An 11,519-nucleotide genomic window follows, 5' to 3' on the forward strand; every position below is an offset into this window, starting at 1 on the left:
ATCATTAAACAAATACGGTCAATGAAAGCGAAATGTAATATGGACAGCGTTTTATATTTGCAGTCAACGATAGATCAAATTGAAACGACAGCCATTGTCCGCCAGGTGGAGCAGTAGATTTCACGCTACTGCTCTTATGCAATGATGTACAGGGCTTTGTCCATACTGAAGATTCGCCTCTCCTCTCCTGACATTCAAAAGAGAATACGTATAGGTTTCCGTTAATTGTATACCTCAGTGCTAGGTTCTTATATCATACTTTCATACTTAGTGAAAAGGGATGAACAGCTGTCCATGAAATGAAAGTAGCTAAACCACACTACAAAGGAAAGTAGCTGACTACTTTGAAACTACTTAGGTGGCTAAGCATAATAATTGTTCAGTTTTTAATAAAAGCACCAAATGTGGCACAGATAGATTTGTGTATAATGAAAAGATTTAGATGTAAACAGGATAGTTCACCCAAATTCCAAGAGGACATATTGGTTTCCTTACCCTTTAAGCAGTCTATGGACAAAGTATTGCAATGAAACAGGCAGTGAGCAGGCCTCGAACCCTCAACCTTCTAGCCCAAAGTCTAGCGCACTATCGACTGTGCCCCAAACACATGCTTGAGCAGCAGAGTCAATATCTGTGCTTATAAACCCAGGGTCGTTACATTACTCCCTCCTTTCAAAGAGCTTGTCCTCCTACTAGCTTGCGACTCAACGTCTTATCGGAACACGCTCACTGGCCAAGCACACGCACTGTAATGGACGCAAGGTCCGATCCCACTTCTGACACCAATGTAATGAAACGGGCAGGGAGTGTAGTAGGATGTCCCTTGGGGGTATCCGTACCTATGTAGGACATGCGAGGGTTAGGTTAATAAACAGTCTGGAGCTAGAACCTCGTTGTCGCGCGTCCTTATTTTAGATCATACTACATGGTGTCAGAAGTGGTTTTAAAATTCACATATATGTGAAGGAAGTACCAAGTAAATCATACATTCAGGCTGTTTCAAAGCAGGGAGGGCACAGTGTTGGAGATAAAACAGCGCATATCATTATTTTGCTAGCTAACGAGCAAGGACTAAGTTACTGCTAAGCAACATGTTGCAAGAGGAAGAAGCTGGCGGGATTTCAGGGTTTGCGACTCCAAGTTCAACGGGCTCTGGCGCAAACACGGACAGGACAGTGGCTAGTGCTGACGGATTTCGCATTAGTCACCCTGAGAATTTTGTTTGTATGGACATTCAAAATTGGCCGAAATGGATCAGGCGCTTTGAAAGGTACAGGGTAGCATCAGGCTTAAACGTGAAAAATTAGGCATTTCAAGTTAATACACTGATGAAGCCGAGGATATATTAAACGCTTCAACGTTGACTGAGGAAGAGAAACTTAACTACAGTGCCGTTAAAGACTGTTTTGAAACGCATTTTGTAGGGAGACACAACATTATTTTTGAGAGAGCTAGGTTTAATATGCGCAAACAGGAGCAGGGTGAAACCACCGACAGTTTTATCACAGCTGTTCACAAACTAGCAGAACATTGTCAGTTTGGTGCGCTCAGGGAAAAGCTGTGTCATGTTGTGTCTTGTCTCTGTCCTTTCCCTTCACCCTGTCTCCCTCTGCTGGTCGTTGTTATGTTACCTTTTCTCCCCCGCTTTCCCCCAGCTGTCCCTTGTCTCCTCTAACTACCCGTTCCCCACCTGTTCCCTGTTTCCCTCTGATTAGGTCCCTATATCTCTCTCTGTTTCTGCTCCTGTCCTTGTCGGATTCTTGTTTGTTTGTGTTTCATGCCTGAGCCAGACTATCGTCATGTTTGCTGTAACCTTGTCCTGTCCTGTCGGAATCTGCCGGTCTATCTGAGCCTACCTAAGTTTGGTTATTAAAGAAGCTCTGTTTAAGTTAGTTCGCTTTTGGGTCCTCATTCACTCGCCATAACAGAAGAATCCGACCAAGAATGGACCCAGCGACTTCGGATCCTCTCCACTCAGCCGTCGGAATCCAGGGAGCGATGCTAGGCAGACACGAGCAGGAAGTGTCTGCTGCTCGACATGCCGTTGAGACCCTGGCCACCCAAGTCTCCAACCTCACAGAACAGGTTCACCATCTCCGCCTCGATCCACCGGCCACTTCCAGGGCTTTCGAATCTCCGGAGCCCAGAATCAATAACCCGCCGTGTTACTCTGGGGAGCCCACTGAATGCCGCTCGTTCCTCACCCAGTGTGATATTGTGTTTTCTCTCCAGCCCAACACTTACTCCAGGAGCACTGCTCGTGTCGCCTACGTCATATCTCTCCTTATTGGACGGGCTCGTGAGTGGGGCACGGCAATCTGGGAGGCAAGGGCTGAGTGTACTAACCAGTATCAGGACTTTAAGGAGGAGATGATACGGGTTTTTGATCGATCTGTTTTTGGGGAGGAGGCTTCCAGGGCCCTGTCTTCCCTATGTCAAGGTAATCGATCCATAACAGACTACTCTATTGAGTTTCGCACTCTTGCTGCCTCCAGTGGCTGGAACGAGCCGGCTTTGCTCGCTCGTTTTCTGGAGGGTCTCCGCGCAGAGGTAAAGGATGAGATTCTCTCCCGGGAGGTCCCTTCCAGCGTGGATTCCCTGATTGAACTCGCTATTCGCATTGAGCGACGGGTTGATCTGCGTCACCGAGCTCGTGGAAAGGAGCTCGCGTTCTCCGTTGCTCCCCTCTCCGCATCACTACCATCTTCCTCTGCCGGCTCGGGAGCTGAGCCTATGCAGCTGGGAGGTATCCGCATCTCGACTAAGGAGAGGGAACGGAGAATCACCAACCGCCTCTGTCTCTATTGCGGTTCTGCTGGTCATTTTGTCACTTCATGTCCAGTAAAAGCCAGAGCTCATCAGTAAGCGGAGGGCTACTGGTGAGCGCTACTACTCCTGTCTCTCCTTCAAGATCCTGCACTACCTTGTCGGTCCATCTACGCTGGACCGGTTCGTCAGCTTCCTGCAGTGCCTTAATAGACTCTGGGGCGGAGGGCTGTTTTATGGACGAGACCTGGGCTCGGGAACATGACATTCCTCTCAGACAGTTAAGGGAGTCCACGGCCTTGTTCGCCCTGGATGGTAGTCCTCTCCCCAGGATTCAGCGTGAGACGCTACCTTTAACCCTCACTGTTTCTGGTAATCATAGCGAAACCATTTCTTTTTTGATTTTTCGTTCACCTTTTACACCTGTTGTTTTGGGCCATCCCTGGCTAGTTTGTCATAATCCTTCCATTAATTGGTCTAGTAATTCTATCCTCTCCTGGAACGTCTCTTGTCATGTGAAATGTTTAATGTCTGCTATCCCTCCTGTTTCCTCTGTCTCTTCTTCACAGGAGGAGCCTGGTGATTTGACAGGGGTGCCGGAGGAATATCACGATCTGCGCACGGTGTTCAGTCGGTCCAGGGCCACCTCTCTTCCTCCACACCGGTCGTATGATTGTAGTATTGATCTCCTTCCGGGAACCACTCCCCCCCGGGGTAGACTATACTCTCTGTCGGCTCCCGAACGTAAGGCTCTCGAGGATTATTTGTCTGTAGCTCTTGACGCCGGTACCATAGTCCCCTCCTCCTCTCCCGCCGGAGCGGGGTTTTTTTTTGTCAAGAAGAAGGACGGGTCTCTGCGCCCCTGCATAGATTATCGAGGGCTGAATGACATAACAGTTAAGAATCGTTATCCGCTTCCTCTTATGTCTTCAGCCTTCGAGATCCTGCAGGGAGCCAGGTTTTTCACTAAGTTGGACCTTCGTAACGCTTACCATCTCGTGCGCATCAGGGAGGGGGACGAGTGGAAGACGGCGTTTAACACTCCGTTAGGGCACTTTGAATACCGGGTTCTTCCTTTCGGCCTCGCTAACGCTCCAGCTGTCTTTCAGGCATTAGTCAATGATGTCCTGAGAGACATGCTGAACATCTTTGTTTTCGTTTACCTTGACGATATCCTGATTTTTTCACCGTCACTCCAGATTCATGTTCAGCACGTTCGACGTGTCCTCCAGCGCCTTTTAGAGAATTGTCTTTTTGTGAAGGCTGAGAAGTGCACTTTTCATGCCTCCTCCGTCACATTTCTCGGTTCTGTTATTTCCGCTGAAGGCATTAAGATGGATCCCGCTAAAGTCCAAGCTGTCATTGATTGGCCCGTCCCTAAGTCACGCGTCGAGCTGCAGCGCTTTCTCGGCTTCGCGAACTTCTATCGTCGTTTCATCCGTAATTTCGGTCAGGTGGCCGCTCCTCTCACAGCCCTTACTTCTGTCAAGACGTGCTTTAAGTGGTCCGTTTCCGCCCAGGGAGCTTTTGATCTCCTCAAGAATCGTTTTACATCCGCTCCTATCCTTGTTACACCTGACGTCTCTAGACAGTTCGTTGTCGAGGTTGACGCGTCAGAGGTGGGCGTGGGAGCCATTCTTTCTCAGCGCTCCCTCTCTGACGACAAGGTCCACCCATGCGCGTATTTTTCTCATCGCCTGTCGCCGTCGGAACGTAACTATGATGTGGGTAACCGCGAACTGCTCGCCATCCGGTTAGCCCTAGGCGAATGGCGACAGTGGTTGGAGGGGGCGACCGTTCCTTTTGTCGTTTGGACTGACCATAGGAACCTTGAGTACATCCGTTCTGCCAAACGACTTAATGCGCGTCAGGCGCGTTGGGCGCTGTTTTTCGCTCGTTTCGAGTTCGTGATTTCTTATCGTCCGGGCTCTAAGAACACCAAGCCTGATGCTTTGTCTCGTCTCTTCAGTTCTTCAGTAGCCTCCACTGACCCCGAGGGGATTCTCCCTGAGGGGCGTGTTGTCGGGTTGACTGTCTGGGGAATTGAGAGGCAGGTAAAACAAGCGCTCACTCACACTCCGTCGCCGCGCGCTTGTCCTAGGAACCTTCTTTTCGTTCCCGTTCCTACTCGTCTGGCCGTTCTTCAGTGGGCTCACTCTGCCAAGTTAGCCGGCCACCCTGGCGTTCGGGGTACGCTTGCTTCCATTCGCCAGCGTTTTTGGTGGCCCACCCGGGAGCATGACACGCGTCGTTTCGTGGCTGCTTGTTCGGTCTGCGCGCAGACTAAGTCCGGTAACTCTCCTCCTGCCGGCCGTCTCAGGCCGCTTCCTATTCCCTCTCGACCGTGGTCTCACATCGCCTTAGATTTTGTCACCGGACTGCCTTCGTCAGCGGGGAAGACTGTTATTCTTACGGTTGTCGATAGGTTCTCTAAGGCGGCCCATTTCATTCCCCTTGCTAAGCTTCCTTCTGCTAAAGAGACGGCACAAATCATCATCGAGAATGTTTTCAGAATTCATGGCCTTCCGTCAGACGTCGTTTCGGACAGAGGTCCGCAATTCACGTCTCAATTTTGGAGGGAGTTTTGCCGTTTGATTGGGGCTTCCGTCAGTCTCTCTTCCGGCTTTCACCCCCAGTCTAACGGTCAAGCAGAACGGGCCAATCAGACTATTGGTCGCATCTTACGCAGTCTTTCTTTTCGCAACCCTGCGTCTTGGTCAGAACAGCTCCCCTGGGCAGAATACGCCCACAACTCGCTTCCTTCGTCTGCGACCGGGCTATCTCCTTTTCAGAGTAGCCTCGGGTACCAGCCTCCGCTGTTCTCATCTCAGTTCGCCGAGTCCAGCGTCCCCTCCGCTCAGGCTTTTGTCCAACGTTGCGAGCGCACCTGGAAGAGGGTCAGGTCTGCACTTTGCCGTTATAGGACGCAGACTGTGAGGGCTGCTAATAAGCGTAGAACTAAGAGTCCTAGATATTGTCGCGGTCAGAGAGTTTGGCTCTCCACTCAGAACCTTCCCCTTAAGACGGCTTCTCGCAAGTTGACCCCGCGGTTCATTGGTCCGTTCCGTATTTCTCGGGTCATTAATCCTGTCGCAGTTCGACTTCTTCTTCCGCGATACCTTCGTCGCGTCCACCCGGTCTTCCATGTCTCCTGTATTAAGCCCGTTCTTCGCGCCCCCGCTCGTCTTCCCCCCCCCCCCCCCCCATCCTTGTCGAGGGCGCACCCATCTACAGGGTCCGCAGGATTTTGGACATGCGTCCACGGGGCCGTGGTCACCAGTACCTTGTCGATTGGGAGGGGTACGGTCCTGAGGAGAGGAGTTGGGTTCCCTCTCGGGACGTGCTGGACCGTGCGCTGATCGAGGATTTCCTCCGTTGCCGCCAGGTTTCCTCCTCGAGTGCGCCAGGAGGCGCTCGGTGAGTGGGGGGGTACTGTCATGTTGTGTCTTGTCTCTGTCCTTTCCCTTCACCCTGTCTCCCTCTGCTGGTCGTTGTTATGTTACCTTTTCTCCCCCGCTTTCCCCCAGCTGTCCCTTGTCTCCTCTAACTACCCGTTCCCCACCTGTTCCCTGTTTCCCTCTGATTAGGTCCCTATATCTCTCTCTGTTTCTGCTCCTGTCCTTGTCGGATTCTTGTTTGTTTGTGTTTCATGCCTGAGCCAGACTATCGTCATGTTTGCTGTAACCTTGTCCTGTCCTGTCGGAATCTGCCGGTCTATCTGAGCCTACCTAAGTTTGGTTATTAAAGAAGCTCTGTTTAAGTTAGTTCGCTTTTGGGTCCTCATTCACTCGCCATAACAAGCTGATCCGAGATCGGATTGTAGTCGGAATAAGAAATGTATCACTTTCTGAAAAGTTACAGTTGGATTCCCAGCTTACCTTGTCCAAAGCTATAAACCAGGATAGGCAGAGTGAGACAGTAAAAAGGCAGCAGACGATACTGCGCGACAGCAGCTCCTTGCAGAACGAAGAGAGTGGGGAAATACATGCATTTTCATACAGAGCTAAAAAAAAACAGAGGGGAACACAGAACAGAGACAGACGTGGAGAAAACAATCACAGACAGCACCAGTAGCTAATTCAAGTGTTTGTCTCAAATATGGGAAATCCCCTTTCCACAGATGGAAAGATTGCCCAGCAAAGGATGCGGAATGCAGGAAATGTCACAGGAGAGGACACTTTTCAGCTGTCTGTCGATTAAAGCAAATGCATGAGGCTTCAGAGGAGGTACAGCAGGGTAGCATCTTTCTGCGAGAAGTAAAGGGAAACAATACTGGCTGGCATTCAGACATTAAACTCAATGGGGAGGTTGTGTCATTTAAACTAGACACTGGGGCAGCAGTGACAGCTATCCCAACTAGGCTGTATAGCTATAGCAGAGATGGCCCTTTGCTCTCTACAAACAAAAAACTGTACGGGTCCAGCAATAAGATTTTACCAGTGGTAGGGCACTTGGTGATTAAACTGGAGAGTAAAGACAAAAGTGCCATCCAGCCTGTCTTCGTCATTGACTTTCTAGCCAGACCGTTGCTGGGGCTGCCAGCAATTGAAGCATTGCAACTCATTGAGAGAGTGAGCGAACTGGAGGACCCAGGTGAGGTTTTCAAAATGAAATTCCCAAAAGTGTTTTCTGGTCTAGGAAGGGTAGAAGGTGACTACAAAATCCGCCTGAAAGAGGATGCTGTCCCCTATGCCCTTACCACCCCCCGTCGGGTGCCTATCCATTTATTGGCCAGAGTAAAGGAAGAGTTGGGGAGGATGGAAGACATTGGGGCGGTGTCTAAAATAGAGAGTCCCACAGACTGGTGTGCAGGGATGGTGGTGGTCCCAAAAGCCAATGGGGAAATAAGGACGTGTGGACATAACTAAATTGAATGAGGCACTCTGCAGAGAGAGACACATCTTACCATCAGTGTAACAGTCACTGGCTCAGTTGGATGGCTCACAAGTCTTCATAAAGCTGGATGCCCGCTCAGGTTTCTGGCAGATACCGCTGTCATCAGAGAGTAGGGCACTCACAACGTTTATAACACCGTTTGGCCATTACTGTTTTAATGTTTTGCCATTTGGAATCGCTTCCGGTCCTGAGCATTTCCAAAGACGCATGTCCCAGTTGTTGGATGGGCTGAGGGGCGTCATAGTCCACGCGAACGGTGTGCTCGTGTGCAGAAGGGACAGAGCAGAACATGATGTAAGGCTCACAGCAGTTCTGACCCGACTCCAGGAGACTGGCCTGACACCCAATGAAAAATGCACTTTTGCACAATCAGAGGTCTTGTTCTTGGGACACAAAATCAGTGCAGCTGGAATAGAGCTGGACCCAGAGAAGATCAGCGCCATCAAAGATATGCCCAGACCCCAGAATGTGGCTGAAGTCAGGACCTTCTTAGGCATGGCCACGTATGTGGGTAAGTTCCTCCCACAGTTCTCAGATACAACCAAACCTCTGAGAGACTTACTAGCCAAAGAGAATGACTGGTCATGGGTTCACATGCAACAGGTAGCGTTTGACAAAATCAAAGGAGATCTGGCCTCACAGAGAGTGCTGGCCCAGTACCGTCCCCACGCTAAGACAAAAGTATCAGCAGATGCATCATCCTTTGGGCTAGGGGCGGTCCTCACACAGATGCAGGATAACATGGAGTGGCGACAATAGCATACATCTCCCGAAGCTTATCCGACACAGAGCAAAGATATGCTCAAGTGGAGAAGGAGGCGTTGGCTATCACATGGGCATGTGAAAGGCTCAGCCAATACCTTATTAGCCTGCAGTTTACAGCAGAGACTGACCACAAACCACTGTTGGCTCTGTTAGGGACAAAAGCACTGGACGACTTGCCTCCCAGAGTTCTGCGCTTCCGCCTCAGATTACTGAGGTTCACCTACAAGATGGTGTATGTGCCAGGGAAGGCACTGATCACAGCAGATGCACTCTCCAGGGCCCCAATTAAACGTCCATTATCAGAGGAGGAGCAATGTCTAGAGGGTGAGGTACAGGTGTCCATTAATGCAATAAGGGACAGTCTACCTGCATCTCAGACCAAACTGCAGCAGATTGCAGAGGAGCAACAACGAGACCACATCTGCCAACAGATAGTGCAGCAGTGCAAAAAGGGATGGCCCAGGCAGGAGGAACTGCCTCAACTGCTGAAGCCCTATTGGGTGCACCAAAGTGACTTCCACTGTAATGGAGACCTTCTCATGAAAGGACAACGGATAGTTATCCCAGAGACTCTACAACCAGAAATGCTAGACAGAGTGCATGATGGACACATGGGGATAACCAAATGCAGACTGAGGGCTCAACAGTCAGTGTGGTGGCTTGGTCTGAGTACTCAGATTGCCAAGCTAGTGACCCAGTGTGAGGTCTGTACAAAATGTCAACCTTGTCATCCGGAGCCAATGATGGCAACAGAGCTGCCAAAACGGCCATGGCAAAAGGTAGGGGCGGATATGTTCTATTGGAAAAATGACACTTATCTGCTAGTGGTAGATTACTACTCAAGATACATTGAAATAGCAAAGACACCCATAACCACATCAGCTGGTGTTATCAATGGATTAAAGTCTATTTTTTCCAGGCAAGGGGTCGCTGAGGTCCTGGTTACAGATAGCGCTCCCCAGTTCTCTGCAAGCTCCTTTTCTGCTTTTGCCGCAGAATATGACTTCATACATGTGACCAGTAGCCCCTACCATGCACAGAGTAATGGTGAGGCAGAGAGAGCTGTGAAAACAGTCAAGGGACTGCTGAAAAAGAACAAGGATCCATACAGGGCTCTGTTAGCTTACAGAGTTACACCACTGCATCATGGGCCGGCGCCTGCCGAGCTCCTGATGGGCAGGAGCCTGCCTTCCCCATTGCCTGTCTCGCCGGCTCAGCTTAAACCCCGATGGCCTACCTGGAAGGCCTTTGCTGAAAGGGACAAACGTCTGAAACAAACGCAAACTGGAGACTTTAATCGGAGACACCGTGCTAAGGAGTGGATTACAAACTCAAAGACACCAGCAATAGTGCTGAGGAAAGCGGATGCCCCACGCTCCTATGTGGTGGACACAGGCTCAGAAGAGGTACGAAGGAACAAAACACACCTCAGAGCTCTTCCAGATCTACCAGCCACACAGACTGAGGCCACAGAAAATGCACAAAAAGAGGGTGAAGGAGAGAGAATGCTCACAGAGCCAGAAGCGCGCCCAAAAAGGGATTTGAAGCCACCAGAGTGGCCACCAGAGTGGCTGATGTTACGTGAAGAGAAAACATACTGTTGGGGACCATACCCAGCAAATAATACTGGTTTCCAAATTGCATTTCAGTTATGCTTCAGTGGTTATTCATGTTGAGTTCTTGTTCATGGGAGAGGGGAAGATGTAGTAGGATGTCCCTTGGGGGTATCCGTACCTATGTAGGACATGCGAGGGTTAGGTTAATAAACATTCTGGAGCTAGAACCTCGTTGTCGCGCGTCCTTATTTTAGATTATACTTCAGGGAGCAGGTCTCGAACCCTTGACCATCTGGCCATAAGTCCAGCGCGCTATCGACTGTGCCCCAAAAGCATGCTTGAGATATTTGTGCTTATAAACCCAGGGTTGTTACACAATGTTTACAAAAACCCTGCCATTGTTCTGCTGAGCGAGAGAGAGCTGATGGGTAAATTATGTGTTAGTTGTTGCTCAGAGTTTTTTTGTTAAGTATTGTGTAGCCGCTACTTCTGAGGTATGCGTGTGCCAATAGGATGCAGTGGTTTTGATTCTTGAAATTGATTACTTACAGTTTGTATTATTCTTTTCCATTTGTTCCCAGGGGGGAAGGGGAAGGCACCTAGGGAGTGCATAGGCAAGAGGCCTGCAGGCATACATAACTCGTAGTAGTTTGCTGTCTATGCACACTAGGCAGGTAAGGTAGGAGAGGGTAGGTTAGGTAAGTAGTGGGTAGGCAGGTAAGGTAGGAGAGGGTAGGTTAGGTAAGTAGTGGGTAGGCAGGTAAGGTAGGAGAGGGTAGGTTAGGTAAGTAGTGGGTAGGCAGGTAAGGTAGGAGAGGGTAGGTTAGGTAAGTAGTGGGTAGGCAGGTAAGGTAGGAGAGGGTAGGTTAGGTAAGTAGTGGGTAGGCAGGTAAGGTAGGAGAGGGTAGGTTATGTAAGTAATGGGTAGGCAGGTAAGGTAGGAGAGGGGGCTTTGACATTTACTTTCTTTGCTTTGCTTCCGTCCAGGCCCTTTTCCCCAAATTTACCGTGTGAAGGAATACATTCTCTGCCTTTGTCATCCTTACTCGCACCTACAGTCCCATACCTCTTTCACTCCACAGGGAGTTGAGTTGTAGCAGGGTGTTCCGTTCCCTCTTCCTAGAGGTGTACGTAACAGTGTCTGTATAGAGCAAATGTATATAATGTTATTTGTTATAACTGCAGACACTCAAGGTCTTTTTCATAACCTTTATGGTGTTATTTTCTGTCCATGTACTAATGAACATTCCTCCTCTAGTTCTGTGTAACTTGTATGCTAATATAGCTTTGAAGAATTGGCAATCGTACTGTTGGTCCATTTTGAGACACTGTAGCCAGTCTCACACGTCCTCAAAATAGTCACAATTAGTCTAAGATAACTCAAGAAATCAGTCATTAATTTTTACGTTTTTGCAGAGGCGATATTAGTCGCTCAATTTTACAGCTAAGATGTTTGGTGCTGTATTTCTCAATGAAAAAAATGTGTATGAAAACGAGTCGTCTCTCGTTGAATGACGACAGACTTTATTGGAGAAT

Source organism: Oncorhynchus mykiss, chromosome Y (genome assembly GCF_013265735.2).
Source record: "Oncorhynchus mykiss isolate Arlee chromosome Y, USDA_OmykA_1.1, whole genome shotgun sequence".
In the NCBI taxonomy this organism is placed as follows: Eukaryota; Metazoa; Chordata; class Actinopteri; order Salmoniformes; family Salmonidae; genus Oncorhynchus; species Oncorhynchus mykiss.